The 10,989-nt window shown below is 40.1% G+C and overlaps 1 pseudogene; it reads left to right on the top strand.

Moving 5' to 3' along the window:
* The first annotated feature begins 8,855 nt into the window (after window positions 1-8,855).
* The window catches only part of LOC117552955, a 162,361-nt pseudogene continuing 160,227 nt past the window's right edge, over window positions 8,856-10,989 (top strand).

Raw genomic sequence — 10,989 nt, 5'->3', positions numbered from 1 at the left:
TGGGATGGTACTGGAGCACGGAACCATGGCTACTGGGTCCGGCACTGGAGCCGGAACCATGGCTGTTGGGCGCGGAGCAGAAGCCTGGACCCTGGCTGTGTAAGCCAGGTAATGGAGTATGGAAACAAAGCTGCGTGGGCCAGTACTGGAGCATGGAGGCATGGCTGCTGGGGCCTGTACTGGGGCAGGAGCCATTGCTCTTGGGGCTCGGGCTGCTAGCTTGGCTTTGCGACTCCTTCTCTTAGCAGCCGCCTGAAGGCTCCGTGGACCTCCATAAGCCAGACCAGACCCCAAGAAAGGGTCAGAACATGAAGACTGGCACTCAGGGCAACAAGCTCCAGAGCCAGGGCTTGCGAGCAACCTCCTGACGTGCCTCCTTCAACCCAACCTCTCTACCCCGTCTAGATGAGGCGCCTTTCCACGTATAAAAAAATGTACTCCAGAGTATCCAAGACGTTCCGCCTGTAGCATCAAAAGGGCTGAGTCTGCTGGGTCCATAATGGTCAGTTCGTTCTGTTACGATCTCAGGCACTTAGGATGTTGGACCCAATTGCAGACAGGGAGACAGAGGTAAAGTATTGTAAGATACTTTATTTTTCCATGACTGGCAAAAATGAACAAAAAGGTAACCACCAAAACTCTAGTCAAGATGACAAAAAACAGAGAACAAAAAATGAAGCCGCTCATGCAGTGAGGAATCAAAAACCTTTCATGAGTACCAGGAGCATAGACCTTACCATGACAATAGACCAGACGAACTGACACTGAACACTGGGAGACAGGGGAATTTAAAAACAGGGTAACTAGACACAGGTGGGAACAATCAGGGGTGGGGCTGACACTGATGAGCACAGGAGACACACAAGGAGTGACAGGTGAAAACAATCAGGAAATTAGACACACCAGGGAACTAACGACAGACATGAAAACACAGGGAAACGAGACCAGACAATATACAGGGAGGCAAACATGACAAGGAGAACGGAAAAACACCCACACCTAGACATAGAAACGTGACATGACATAATAATCCTGACAACCCCCTTTCTTATGCATTCTTTCCTGACTCATAAAACTAAAGTTGGGAGGGGTTGATTCAATAAGAACAGCTGCACTGTTATTTTGTTTAATCCAGGTTTCTGTTAAAAACATAAAATCAAGATTGTGCTCAGTGATACAATCATTGATTAAAAATGTTTTTCCTGCCAGAGACCTGACATTTAATAAAGCTAGTTTAAGTTTGTTGGATACACTATCAGTAAGATTTTTTGTGACAAGCTGTGGCTGACATGGAATCACTGCTAAATTTGATAAACTCACACAAACGTTTGAGCACTTCCTGTTTCTAAGCTGATTCACCGCTCTTAATCTATTACCTATCAACACAGATATTGGCAAAGCTATAGGCAGGCAGGGCCCCGGCATGTCCTGGAAAGAGTTGAGAGTACCATACGCCCTTGAGCCTGGACCCAGCACATAGCAGTAAGAGTTTGTTGCGTTTTGTACACACACATCCTTATCAGGCTTCGGAGACTGCAGATGTTTTCTTGAAGGGAGGGGAGGTGGTTGACGTAGGCACGGTGATGGAGACGGGGGAGATGGTGCGGGGGTAAAGGACATGCTGCCAGGGGGGGGGAGGTGGTTGACGTAGGCACGGTGATGAAGACGGGGGAGATGGTGCGCGTCTCTGCGGTGATTTTGGTGGCCGTCGTTGAGGAGCGGGGGTAAAGGACATGCTGCCAACCCTGCGTATCGCCTTAGTTTGGTCTTTGAACTCCAGGAAGAAATCGGTGCCAACCCTCTGTATCTCCTTCGTGTGTTCAGCGATCTCCAGGAGGGTGGGTGAGGGTGAAAGGGTGAACGGAGAGTAGAGAGAGCTGTGGGGTGAAGGAAGAGTATCCTCAGAGGTGATAGGGGGGGTGAAGGGCGGTGGAGACTCCTCCATTTGTCTCCCATAATCAAGACATTCCTCAGGCGGGTGCAGGGATAGATTTTCAAGGTTTTCTGAGCGATGTGTTGTGTCTTTCTCTTGTTTTGATTCCTCTTGTTACTTGTCCTTGGCAGGGGGAACAGATTGATAACGCAGGCAGTTGAATACGTTAGAGATAAACAATTTCACTCCTGACTTGTTCAGACAAACACCATTTGCCTTAAAAAGATGTCTGCGGTCCCAGAAAAAGTTAAAGTTGTCAATATAATTGACAGAATGCTCAATACAGACAGTTGAAAGCCAGGTATTCAGTGCAAACAATCTGCTGAATCTCTCCACTCCTCTTTTGACTGGCGGTAGAGGGCCACTGATGAACACCTCTGCATTTAGAGAGCTGACAGTTTCCAACAGACATTTAAAGTCTTTTTTCAGCACTTCTGACTGTTGTTTCACAACATCATTTGTCAGAACATCAATCTCCACCACACCCTATACAGTAGTTGTGGAGATGTGTCAGCCCTGCTCATACTCTGCATTTGTTAATTGAATGTGGCCTAAAAGTCTTTTTAAAATATTTTATATAATTTGATGCTTCAAGTCTAGGATTTGTTTTAAATATTGGTTGTGATAAGTTGTGGTATGGGTTTGCGTGTGTGTGTTGTCATGTGGCATGTTATTAATCGTATAAACATTCATTAGGGTATTCCCTTTGAAATCTACCATCTCGATTTCAAGGCGTTCCTTTAAGGGTTATTGAGATAATGCCTGTATATTGTACGATAAGTCGATAACGCATGGCAATCAGTTCTCTTTGCCAAGAAGGACACATTGTATTAAATTACTTCTCACAGCAACCAAAGGAAATCCTGAAACCTATGTATGTGCATTGCTCTCTTAAGTCCTACTCAGCTTTGATGGTGGATTTCTCTTCTTCTTCCAGGAAAAATCTTTACATCGCACTCTTGTGTACGATAAAGGAATAAGATAGGGGGGAGCAGATACATGTTTTAGAGAAGACAGGAATTTCCCACATAATGCTTTCTAACAGTGTCTTCATCTCTTTTTCCTCCCTGAATACCAAAATCTCTGACCTTATCTTTAACCTTCAAAAGCCCCTGTTTTAGCATCCAGCCTTTAATGCCTTTTTTCTTTCCTTCTTCCCTTCTTCTTTCACACCTTTATCTCACCCTTCGTTCTCTTTACTGTTTATGTCCATTAATAGTCTAGCCCTCTGAGAGGAACCTGTCCGCACACAGGCCAATATTACAAATGAAGAGGCAAAGTCATTTCCATGTAAATGGTGTCAGAATGTCATTTTCAAGAGAAGCCGCTGAGAGAATTAATTCCTGAAGACGAGAGAGATTATAGAGGCAATGACACCTGGATTGCATTCCCCATGCAGCTCTGGTATAACGGCCCATCCACAAAAATAGCTTTGTCTGGCTCCCTTACTGTGTGGATGCTGAAGTGTCAGTCAGCCCAAACTAAAGAGGAGAAAGGGACTAAAACATTTACATATAAATGTATGGTAATGAAACCATTTTTGATATGAACAAATGACAGTTTAATCAGAATCAGAATCAGAATACCTTTATTCGTCCCACAAAGGGGGAATTTACATCGTTAAAGCAAAAGTTAAGAGCCTAAAATAGCTTCATATTAGTTAAGAAGCATGCATAAAATAATGAAGAAAAATAGAAATGACACAAATTACAATAAAAGAAAAATACACATCCAGTACCAGTGACAGTATTTAAAAAAAAATGGTAGCATGTATAAAGAAGTGTGAGAGCAGTGTGTGTGTGTGTGTGTGTGTGTGGGAGCGTAGTTGAGCTCATAGGACTTGATTTTACAATCCCTTATTATAATCGGCTTTTTCTTGAGCTCTTGAGTGGATGAAGGGGTAATAACATCATTGGGGTCATCAGGTGGGCACCCTCTTCCTCAGTGTTTCGTTGATAGGCCCACAACACCTCCAGAGGGCTCAACGGCTACACCTGGCGTCCCTGGGGGGCTCTCCTCTGTTTTCACCTCTCCTGCTTGCAGAGCAAAAAGAGACGATGGGACCAAGGGTCAACAGATTTGAACCCAAATCTCTTTGCTTTGTCTTTGTCTAACAGAGGGAAGACGCATCCAAGATGTGCCCTTCAGCAACGCTCATTCAGAGGATAGTACAGACTCATCATCTCACTGCTTTACTGTGTGACGATACTTGATTGTTAGAATAGGAACAGCTTTCATTAACGTATAAGGTTAACGTATAAGAGGATATGTCAATGCAGAAAATTAGCTCTGTGGCAAACGTTTATGATACTTACTGTAACCATTTGGCTTAACAGGATAATCTCCACAAATATCACTACTTTTATTGTTAAAAGGAGTGATATTTTGTAAGCTTTATTGAAGCTTTAAGACATTGGCAGAAGTAAGTAGCTAACATTATGCTTTAAGCTAACTACAGGTCGCATAACTTCACATCACCACGTTAAAGTGCACCTATCATGCTATTTTTAGGCAATGGTATAGGTCTCAGATATATACAAAAATATAAAAAACATGTCTATGAACTGTTTTGCTCAAAATACCAAACAGATCACCCATTCTAGCCATGCCACATATCCCTCTATTTCACTTCCTGTTTCAAAAGTGCTGATTTGGGGTATAAAGCTTTAAAAAAAAAGAAAAATGATTAATACAAAAGGAGGGGGCTGAGCTCATGCGGGAGATTCTACCGATTGATACTGCAGTGATAAAACGCCATATCATGGATTATCAAGGATTATTTCTGAAACAGTATGGAGCTCAAAGGCTTCCTCTCTTGCCGGTTATACCACAAGGTGAATTCCTTTGTATTTCCTGCTTCTTCACACACATGCTCTGTGCAGTACAGGTTAGCTCTGAGTGTTAGCGATGCTAATGTAAACATGCACCGACCTTATTACGTCCAAAACAGTCAAGCATTGTTTCTGATAGCAACGTTTCTGATAGGACCGTGGGTGTAAAGCCAGCCTACATTTCCGATATTATGTCATATCGGACGCAAATCTGGATCAGCTCCGTTGTAGCCCCGTTTTTAGAGATTTGGGTATGGAGGAAAAGAGAGAGGGTTTTATTTTCTGACGCTGCGTGAGTTCCCTGACACACCGGGGGCACATATTCATGTATAAAAGACATGCATGATAGGTCCCCTTTAAGTTAAAGACAGTCTTGTGTTTGCTGTGATGACATTCAACAGTCGTATTTAGCCACAAAAAAGGCGATAGCTACTTTTAATTCAAGTAAAAGTGTCCAACATTCACGAGTGGGGTATTTCACGACGTATTTTATGTTGTAGTACAAAACAGGACAATATTTTCAACTTTGGCCAACCACAGACCTTATTTCACACAACTAACTAAAAACGATCAATTCAAATCAGACTAGAGCTGTATGGGAACATGCCTACACTGGGGCGACCTTTGCATTGGGCCTGATCAATATTGCCACATGTGCCATAAAGTACCATCATTTTACTTTTTTGTGATGCTCACAATTGGGAGTTGATTCTAATTCTCATTTTAATTCATTTCCAGGTGAGTCTTATTTGTACACTCATGATAGTAATATGTGGAAGTGCTTTCTGAATGTTACTAACTCATTGCCTACATTATGCTTTTTATGACCTAAGTAGGTCATGGATAATGTTGAGAAAACCCAAACTTAACTCGTGTAAAATGCTCTGCAATTCTAGTTGCAGAAAGTTGTGTAGGATAATTAAAATAGCAATTATCTTTTGTTGTGACGGCCATATGTTTCCTCACCACTCTAGTAATGAGCTTTTCCTTTTATTTAATAGCTTTAATGAATATATTAGATGGGAAATTGGAAACCACAGTCACTGAATAGCATAATAACAACATTTTTTTTCTGTTTACAGCTATCATTAATTTAACAGGCAGTTGTATTGTATTCTGTTAATATTTTTTTCAATGACCATAACAAAGAGTTTTCACGAACAACAACAAATTCAATAATGAGGTTGAGGTTCACAACATGTCAAAGGTGACAAAGAGCATAAGTACAATCTTTAAAAAATAGTAAAACGTTGCTGTTGCTGACAAAGTAAACACTTAAAGAGAAAGATTTGGAAAAGGTGAAATGAAAAGGTAATTGGGAGGTTTGAAACATTGAAATGCTCAATGTGTAATTTTCTATCCAGGGGTCTCTCAATCAAACCATTAACAAAAGACCATTGCAGTCAATTTCTCCCGGCTAGGACTCTTTTATTGTTTATCCTTCCGGGAATTTTTACCATGAGCCGAATGATCCGCAGAGGTCTGATCTTCTCCCTGCAAACCTACCAGGTGATAAAACCGGTAAAACCACTAAATAAAACAGGTTTGGGTTATAAATCATTGTTTTTCAAATGTTTTCAGGCTGGTGCTGAACATTTGCTCAGCTTGTATCTCTGTTCACTTAAAATCAAGACGTGTAATGTCTAAAATCCTTCATCCCGTTAAAATGTACCCAACCTTATAAGTGTATCATACAAATTAGGCTTTAAAAATAGATAAAACGTCAACACATCTCCAACAATTATACATGCACAAAGGGGATTTGATTCCACTACAAGAGACTAAATGAAATGGGCATTTACCTTGATTAAATTATGGATTTCCTTCGGTTTGCAAATTGATGGAAACATTTCAGATAATATTACTTAACACACAACTCAACAAAACAAATAACAAATAGTTTTTAGACATGTTAATTCTTTGTGTATCTCACCTCAGGTTCAGACCGCGAGTTACTTGGTCATTCTGACCAGCCAAGCAAGGTTCTTACTAGAGGACCACGTTTCCTCTAGAGATGGTTATCTTTCCAATGTCACAGTCACAAGTCGGCCCCTGTCAGCATGATAGATGACCGCGATATTGACTTGAGGTTAATTCAAAACCGCACTGCTGAGTTAGATGAAGGATCCAGATAAGAGTGCTGTTGATAAGAGTGCAGTTGAAAAGAAAATGTTGTTGGGTCACATGCCCTGATGCCCCTCTACCTCAGCATCCAACTCTATAAAAAAATGTGTATAGAAAAAAACAGAATATATGTAAGAATACCATAAAAGCCAAATAGCTAGATGTTTACCTTTTATGGATTTATAAATTCTCTAAGGGCAGGTCTTAGGCTTGCACTAAGTCCCCTGATTAAACATTTGGTTTTCATAAGAACAACAATAAAGTCTGACATGAATTTGAACACCAAATGATACCAAAATCTCCTGTGTATTTGCGTGATTTGTGCGATCCACTGAGCCTATCCGCTGCTGCTTGGTGGTTGTAATTGAATAAATAGCCACTGAGCGATCTTGCAGATCAATTCTTCTTTTGTAACACACATCATTACGCCGAAGAAGATGCATTCATCAGTCATTGTGGACGTTGTATCCAATACAATGAAATTTAAAAATCAATTATTGTAAACAGCTATTCATTTGAGGTGGGCACGGATGATCTAGTCATGAAAAACACACAAATGGGTGTATCGTAGGAGACTATTGGCGCTGTAAATAACAGTTGCTTTTATTATCATTGGGTTTAGGGCTGCACGATTTGGATACAATATTGAATTGCACATTTTTAAGACTGATATTGAAATTTGAAAAATGATAGGGATGACCACTTTTCTAAGCTTTATTCACTTTATCACTGAAATGATCATGTGTCATTTGTTAAAGATGATCTGTACCAAAAAAGGATTGTTTTTAACGCTGTAGAATAACGTCTGGGATTTATCTGCAGCACTACAATACCTTTTTAGGAATATTTTACCATATTTGACCAAACATTGCCTTTATTGCAATTTTGGCTATTGGACTAGCCCGTAGTGTGATTTCGTTAACATTCGATTAATTGTGCAGCCCTAATCGGGTCCGTACAGAGGCTGAAAAAAGCACTTTCTGCACATTTTGTAGTACTTAAGTAGTACTTAAATGCTTTTTGATGATCAAAATAGCTGTTGAATAATGTTCAATTGTTGCAGCTCTAGAGAGTATAGCAAAGGGCAGAATTCCACACACAAGTCAGGTAGACAAGGCTCTTTTGTGTGAATGTGTTTGTTTTGCTATCTCCATGATGAATTTGGTGTTTTCCTGCCTAGTGGTCTATGCATGCTAAGGTTCCCAGCACCTCCACGGTGAATACCTGAATAGAAATAAGCAGGTGGCAAAAATAAATGGGCGAAAACCATTTCAATTTCACTCAGTGAGAGAGACAGAGGCTGGCTGGGTTCTGCTGCAGGTGAACGTACGCCCTGTGGGAGGCTTTTCTGCACATTGTGAAGCCCAATGCAGAGATGGCTCCTCGTATTACAACAACACTATGATTTTCCACCCATTGCTGCAGGAGCTGGAGCTGTGATGCTTCTTTAGAAAATAAATGCAAAATAAACACACCATATACACACTGGATTCGAAATGGGAAATAAAAGCTCATTTGCGAGTGTTTTAATAAATAATGCTGTAAACATTTTTTAAATGTTCCAGACAAACACTAAAAATATGCAAATACATTCCTAGATGACAGAACACTTCATGAAAGTATTAAGATTAGTCTTCAACTTATTCATTTATGTGCTGAAAAAAGGACTGCAAATCCAAAAATGAGAAAGATTGTCTTCTTCTTTAATAGTCTAAAATAATAAAAATCAAAATGTTAATTTTATTCCACCATTCTATTATGTCCTTGAGTGTGTGAGGCGTAATCTGTAAGAGTAAATTGTGTGAGTGCAGCCTTAGGACCCTGAGGATATTGGACTTAGGTTGCTGCAGAGGTAGCGCTATGATTTGTATGCACCCCATCTGATAGCGTCTCCAGGATCACAGATGGATTATTTAGGCTTTTCCTTCGGCACAGGCTCCTTCTTTTGATTTCTTTCCCCTTTTTTTTTTCAAGTCCGCTTTGTATCTCCTCCTTTCTTTCTGCTCTCATTGTTGGGTACTTGGATGCCTCAAAAACACTGAGATTTGTCTTCACCAGAGAACATGGAACAATGATTCTGGAGGAATAATCTAGTGGGGTGAGTTGTAAAGTTGTACTCATTCATGTTAGTGAAGCTGTACTCATTTTTAGTGTGTGAGTGTTTTGTGCATAGCTGGCTTTAGAGGAATTCAATCTTCTCCCTGCCCGTTGATTGATTCAGAGGCAGATGCTGTCCACGTGCTGCGGTGCTGAAAGTTATTTGTGCCTCGACTCATTTGTAGTAAATGTTATTTGTATTCTGATGATTGCATGTTTCCAGTCAAGCAACAAGTTTACCTTCGAATTCCTTAACATTTCATTAGAAGAAAATAGAAGTCTATTTCATGAAATGATCATAGAATTTGTCTTGTATTAAAGGTTTACAGATAAGATCAATTATAACTTATTTCAATATAACATCTTTAAGAATTCAATCACCATGTTGCTGATATTTTTGTACGTAGTAGAAGCAAATATGGTGAAATCCTGACTTTAAAAATGTTACATTTATTTAAAAAAATGCAAAAATACCTCTTCTTTCTCTCTCTCTATGTTCCCTGTGTTTTTAAATATTATTTCTCTGGCGTTTACATGGATTAAGCGTTGGCTGTGTACAAGTAACTATTGCTAGAATGACTTGCAAGCAAATCCAAGCTCATATTTAAAAGCATCACTTAATCTGGTTGATTTAGTTTATTTGGCGTACCATCAACAGCATTCTTCAGTGCTGCACAGTAAAGGAGAGGATTGACTGAAAATCACTTGCCAAATCGAGTGGAGTCAGAAGGGTCATTCCCTTTTATGGTAAATCCCCTAATCTGTAAATGCCTTCAGGTGTGCCTGAGGTGGTTATCAATGAGAGATGAAACAATGTTTTGCTGCAGTAGGCACCTTACTGTGTGGTCATTTGGGTGGTCATCAATATTTTATTTTTCTTCTTTATGTTCTCACCAAATGCAAAGCAAATATTCACCCTGTGTTATTTGAGAGAGTTTGAACGCAGGATAATTTGTGTTTATTTGTGCGGTTGAATAAAACAGGTTTATTAGAACGTTACAAAATAAACACATTTTGCTGAGATTGCAATGGAATAAACGGATACAAAAGACGCCGAAATAACAACATCATGATGCAGATTTGAATTCATGCTTTGTCAGGTCTGTGAAAGAACCTGTTGAAATGCATGTTTTCTGAATGGAGTTTGGATCGACCAGGGCTATGCTAACATGCTGCTCCATCAACACTCAATATAACATCATCTAATTAGCTATGAACACTGCAGTGAAGATTTATTTGTTACACATAGATATCTGCAAGTGTTGTTACTTTAAACTTGAACTCATCAGCATTTCAAGTGTTTCCTGATTACAGTATGACAGACAGCTACAATAACGTTTCCTTCATTGCTGATTCAACAATGCTAGTAAGTTAGTGTCTTAAGGAGAATCTGAAATGCCGATGGGCTTTTGCAACATAGCACCATGTTGATGTCGTAATCAACTACTGGCATGAACATGCAAGTCATGCGAATTTCACATACTCTCTTAATTCAGAAATTAGCGTGTTAGCATTGACTTGAAAAATCACTTAACATTTGGTTCGAACATATTATTTAAATTAAATTCCCTGCCAAATGTTTACACCATACCATACCTACAGTATTATGTTGTTATTATTTGCCAAAGAAGCTAACGGCATGTTTAGCCATCTTAGATCTTGAGATATGGGGGTCATTTATCCTCGAGGGCCAAAGGTCACTGTCCCTCTTGGCTAGTCCATAGGATCATCTGTTACTCGCCAGGCTAGCTTTCCTCCTCCATAATGCCGACTCAGCCAGCTATGACTTGTTACTAAGAGCCTCGACAGGGCCCCAGACATCGCCTCTCATACTTTTAATATCCTTTGTCTTGCTCTGATAGCTCCCATAATGCATTACAGTGGCTGTGATGAAAGCCTGTTTCCCATCCATTCCCCCCAAAGACTATATGTCAGCCATAACTGCCAGGTGTTGATAAGAACTCTTACGAGAGGAGACACTAAGCCTTGTACAAGTGCGTGATG

The sequence above is a fragment of the Gymnodraco acuticeps genome, unplaced genomic scaffold, assembly GCF_902827175.1.
Source record: "Gymnodraco acuticeps unplaced genomic scaffold, fGymAcu1.1, whole genome shotgun sequence".
In the NCBI taxonomy this organism is placed as follows: Eukaryota; Metazoa; Chordata; class Actinopteri; order Perciformes; family Bathydraconidae; genus Gymnodraco; species Gymnodraco acuticeps.
Note: the sequence above shows the minus strand (reverse complement) of the source record. Positions and strands in the feature narration are given on the sequence as shown.